Here is a 5,879-nt window from a genome sequence, read left to right as displayed (position 1 = left end):
CCCCCCCCGTGTCTCTGCTGGAGCAGAAGATGGCTGTTGGCCTACCAACACCTCAGTAGATGCAAGCACAAAGACTATCTTCCATGTTTTGGGGGTGTTGGTTGCAGCTGTGTTGATCTAAGGACATAGGCAGACACGGGTCTTTGGGTAGAAGTGGTATCTTGTATTAGACCAAGGAAATAGTTGGGAAAAAAATTCTTTGCAAGCTTTTGGGCACAGATGCCCTTCTTCAGGCCTAGGGAGAGTCTGCCAGTGTTTGGGGTAGAATAGAAACTTAAGCCAATATGCAACATGCAGGTCTGTGAAAAATGCAAATGTGCGGCAGGGAAAATCGGAGGGGGTAAGAGATGGTAGGTGCAAGACAGGTAGGTGGGAAGGGGAAGAGGGGGGAAGAGACTGGTGATAGACTGTAGCTGGCATTATCGGATGGCAGACGGATTATAATATGCTGTAATTCCAATATCTAGATTTAGTCCACAATTATTTGTGTCCGGTAGATTTATGCTGTGTGTTCATGGGCTCGTCTATGAAAGGTATTTTGAGGATCAGAACTGAAAGTCTGGAGAAAGAGTAGTTGTCTTTTGAGAAATGTGTCTTTGGGTATTTTTGTCTTGGATGGATATTCAGCGTGCGTTCATTCTGGTACACAGCTGTGGTTTGGTTTCTCCTATGTAGCTCCTATCTGAGCATCCTCCTGTGACATCTGAAATATCATAACCGGAAGGAAACATAATTCAACTTCCTGCTTGACACCAGACCGCATCGAGGTAAATAGTCTGTTCAAACTTTTATCTGAGCCTAATTTGCACACTATGAGCTATTGCAACCAGGAGACCTTACAACACCTTCAGCTATGCTGTGAAATACGAGTTTTCATTTCCACCTAGGAGAAATTTTACAATCTTTGCATTCTCCTGTGCCTGAGGAAAGGTGAGTGAGCCTGAAAGCTTGCAAATAAAGAATTTTTTTGCAAATATCTAGTTGGTCTAATGCATGATATCACCTTTGCCAGGAGATATGATTCCTGTATGAGAGGTATCAGATTTTTAGAGGTTCAGGTATAAGATCCAGGAATGGTGATGGCTTGTTTTGGGGTGCAGTTATTGGAGGGCGGGGGGGTGGAGATGTGTTGGCAGGTTTTGCATTTCTTGTCCTGGCACTGTCTGGATCCATTCGGTGTATTTTGGGCCATAGGAAGTTTGCTTCTGGAGATGAGGTTGGCGAGGTTCAGTGCCTGTTGAACAGCTAAAATGGGTGACTCTGGGAAGATCTTTTTGAGAATGGGCTTTCATCATCAAGATTGCTGGGGAAGCTGTAATCCACATCGCTGGCTGCCTCGGCATTAGTCAGGCCCATTAACTATGAAAATCCCCCGCAGACCTGTTAATGGGGTATGCGTTGTGAAAAGGCACTTCCCTGCAATAATAAAAATAGCAGGGAGGGGGGGAAGCAACCCAACAATATAGGCTGACAAAGAAGCCAGCCACTTGGAAAAGCAGCTGGGAGAAATACTTTGACAGATGAAGACATGCATCTCAGAGGAGGAAGTCTGAGAGCTGGGGAGAGAGGAACCTCAACCTGGAAACAAAAGGGCTACCGTTTGAAGGCCGATGTCTTGGGAAAGAATGGACGCATGTAAAGAAGCAGAGGACTAAGACACTACCCAGCGACAAGAGTCCATGCAGCTCTCGGGCCTGCCGCGGCTGAGATGGGTCCCGCTACAGTTTAGTGGCTAAACATCACAAGCAGCTAAACAGAGCTAGTGATGGCAGCAACAAGCTGCTCGCACGCGAGTCCAAGACCGTGTCAGGGAAGGCTGGGCACTTGCACAAGCCCAGCAATTGCAATCAGAGGGTGCAGTAGGAGCCGAGCCTCCTTGAAACCGACCCCCAGACTTCATGCAATCTTTCAAAGGCTCGGGTGGATCAGCGCCGCAACCTGCGCGTGTTCAAAAATAAATCGGAATATACCTGTAGACGAGAAGCTGGGCACACATGATAACTAGCCTGCATCTGTTGATACTTGTCTGAAGGAATGGTTGCCAGGAAAGCTTCAAATCCTTTTTGGCACCCGCTTTTAAAACACAACCATGTTTGAAACCTACCAAACCGGCCTGCAACCGAAGTAAGAGTTTGCTCACGGTGTTTTCAGGCTCTTCGCTTAACTAGAAAAGTTTGCAGGCTTCCAAGGGATACAACCCAACGCCACCTCTTCTGGAGTGTCATTTTTGGGTGCATATTTTATGTTTACTAAAACATGTGTTCAAACATGGACATGTAAAGGCATGTAAAGATTAACTGCTCAATTGATTTTCGTTAATGAACTTCACAGCCCATTTATTTCATGGATGCTTTTCAGTGGAGTATAATATGGATCTGGTTCTTATGTGCCATTATTAACCAATAATGAGCTAATCAGGGTTCTTTTTCCATGCAATTACTTTACCATGGGAAAATCCTATATAAAATGATGGCTCAGACGTGCTTACGCACAGATAAATGCCTGTGCTATTGATGCTTCAGCTCATTAGCTTAGGGAAGAAGTGAGTGAACTGATAGCCGCCCCCCTTAAACTTTGGTTAAAAACATACTATAGAGGAAAGCCATCTATCGAGTGTGGGCTCTGGGTTAGTCAGCTGAGTGAGGGGAAGAGAGTCCCCAAATAAAGGAGATTTTTAGGGAGCATTGAGAGTTGTTTTTCTCAGTGATGACAGGTAAGTCTGTACTAAAAATGCTGCCCCCCCCCCCCAGGAAGCTTGGCTGGAGCTGGGGCTGTAGAGAGATGAGCCCTATGCTATAGGCCCGGTTGGGTTGTACGCATCCCTTTACACACTGGTGTAGCTCAGCCGATGCTCATACAGGTCCTGCTGGGAAGGAGGAGGGTGACGATGGGTCAGCCTGTTCCTGCTTCCCCTCGCCTCCTGTCAGGCCCTGCTCTGCGGTTCCATGCCTGGAGCTGCTCCTCCTCCCCCCTCGCCTGCTGCTCAGCCGTGGACCGTGCATCGTGCGTGGGCTTTAGCCAGCATGATGCGACACCTCCGGCAAGCCGAGGTCTGCTTTCCAGAGGCTGCCGTTCCCAGAGGGACCTCTTTCCATCGGAGCCCTGAGCCGGGGCAGAGAAGCCTGCTTTGTTGAGTGCATCGACTAAAACCATCCCAGTCCTACCCTGGAACAAACCCAACTCGGTATAAGACGTGGGGCAGATTCCCTGTAGAAATTGCCGCCTTTAAGTCGTTCCAAAGCCCCAGGCAGGAATGCATTGGCGGTACAGCCAGCATTTTTTATGTGCTCAGTGCAGCTCTTCTTCTTGAGCCCTCGATGTCTCGACAGGGGTTGCTTCGTGCTGTGTCTTGCTGCCCCTTAGCAGCACCCGTGCAGAGTTCCCTGCTTTCTGGGCATGTTTGCAAAGCAGCAAGTGCCCCCAGTTTGCTCAGAAATGGGTGCTATTGTGGAGGGACGCGTCGCGGGGGTCTTTCTTCCAGTCTCATGCCAAGGACCCAATCCTGAGAGTTACCGTGTTGGGGGACGGTTTACTTGAGAAGTGCCTGTGGGCTCTGGTGGAGGTTCATGATCCTCACCACCGGTAGCTAGTTTGGGAAGTGAACCCAGATGATTGCACACCCTGGCAGGGAAGTGATGCACTTTTATGAGCAGAGCTCTTGGGGAATCTCCTTTACAATGCAGTCATCTTACAGGGACGTCTCATTGCTGCCACCCATGTCTACTCCAACTGGCAGGTGTGAAGAGAGGCTTGTTCCTGCTCCCACCCTGAGAAAACATGATGTTGGCCAGGTAACGCACCTTAAATGCACTGCAAAAGTCTTCCAGTGCTACCGGATATGGCATTAGACGGTAGCACAGTTGTATCACCCTCAGAACATGGAAACGCAACGTTTCCAAATCTGCTGACTTTTAGCAAATGAAATACGAACTTTCATTTCTACCCAGGAGAACTTTTGCAATCTTTTCTCCAATGTCTTATGAAGGGGGTTTGTGCCTGCAAGGTTGCAATTAAAGAATTTTTTTTGCAAAAATCTTGTTGATTTAATAAAAGATATCGTCTCTACTACAGGTCCCAATTGCCTTTTTCCTCTAGACCGATACGGCTCCAACCTGAATAGCAAACTATTCGTGGCTTTCCAGACGGCTCCAATTCCTGGAGCCAGGGAACGTCGTCTCAGCTTCCCTTTTAAAAGAAATTCGTGTCTCTTGGTTACAGAGAATAGCCTGAAAATGTGACTAGGGCATAACGTGAACCAGAAGGCAAAGGGTCCCTCGGAAATGTACTTCAAATATGTTTGCTTTTTAGGCCAGCAAATGATTTTGGGGCTGTGCCTCGTAGTTTTGGAACATTTTGGGCCGGCAACATGGGTTAAACCAGGAGCATATTTCATCCGCCAGGCTGAGCCGGCACATAGCAGTTGTAGCCATTTAAAAACAAGTCCTAAGCACTGAAGAGCAAAACATCTTAAGTATGAAATGAAATCAGGATGTCTTGTCCTAAGGCAGGCTTCCTGTTCCTCCAGCCTCATCATGGAAGAGCCTAATTTCATTTATTTAATTTTGGAGCCATGTTGCTGTGATTCGAATATTGTCCTGTGTTGTGATCCCCAGAGAATGAGTGACCAGGGTATCTGTACCTGAAAGCTTGCCAAGAAGAATTTTTCCAGCTATTTGAGTTGGTCTAAGAAAAGATATCGGATTAACCCGAAGACCCTTGTCTGCCTGTTTAACCCTGAAACTTAAATTTGGCTGGCAGCTTCAAGGGCTTTTTTCAACCAGTGTTTTCAAGCCTCCAGACTTAACACCATTTCCTAGTAGAAAATACTGCTTAGCTTATGCTAAGCAAGGAATTCATGTATTATTTCGGGCTTTGGGCTGCAGTGTTGTGGGGGGAAGGGAAAACACCAAAACAAAATGTAGAAGGAGGAAATTGCTCCTAACCAGAAACGAACATTGACTTGTGTAAGAAATGTGAGTCCAGTTCACTCGCGTGAATATTCACCTTTATTTTCTTTGAGTAATGTTTAGTGGGGATCATTTTCTTTTTATTTGCAAGAACACGGACAAACAGACTGCGTTATGCTAATGACAATATGCAAATATGCCACATATGCAAGTCTGAATATGATGTGTATTTGCACCGGACGTGATGCAAGTGAACATGCATACGTTTTCGAGCCCTGTCCTGGTTAGAAAAGTTTCATTCAACCCGTCTAGGAGCAGATGCCCCACCATGTGATTTAGGTGACCAGTGTCGCAGAATATGGACGGAGCAGGGCATAACATTTTCTCCAAATAATAAATTTGCCAAAAAAAAAAGATTTTTGGAGACACCAAAGTTATTTGTGAGAGTCTATAGGTAAAAGGAGAGTTGAGCAAGTTAAAATATCAACACCTTCTATTTAAATGTTTTCAAATCAAAACCTTTCAACTTTTCTTACTGAAATAAATGCTCTTCTATTTAAAAACTGATCTCAATTAAGAGAGAGCACAATCATTTTAGAAGGACTAAGTCATTTGAAAATCACGCTAATCATTTCATTTTGAACACAGTAAAACATTTTGGTTTGATCCAAAACACGTTTTTTCAATTTTTGGGCGGAGTGGAGTTCGTTAAAAAAATATTTATTTCAATTAGACCCAAGCTGAAAACGGGTTTGTTTTTTTTCCCTTTCTTCAATTCAGCTCCTGAGCTGAAAATCCCTTATTCACCCAGCTCTTGTTATGAATAATGCTGTTGCTGAAATCAAGGAGCCATGCTAAGTAGTTCCTGAACACTCCCGGATCTGAAATACGTTTGCATGAAGTATTTGATCAATAATTCTCAGTACCGCATTGAGCAAATCTGTACAAATTGTTGGCAAGGACAAGAGGCCA

The sequence above is a fragment of the Crocodylus porosus genome, unplaced genomic scaffold (assembly GCF_001723895.1).
Source record: "Crocodylus porosus isolate Cpor-Errol unplaced genomic scaffold, CroPor_comp1, whole genome shotgun sequence".
NCBI lineage: Eukaryota > Metazoa > Chordata > Crocodylia > Crocodylidae > Crocodylus > Crocodylus porosus.
The sequence above is the reverse complement of the archived record's forward strand: the minus strand, read 5'-3'. Positions refer to the sequence as shown.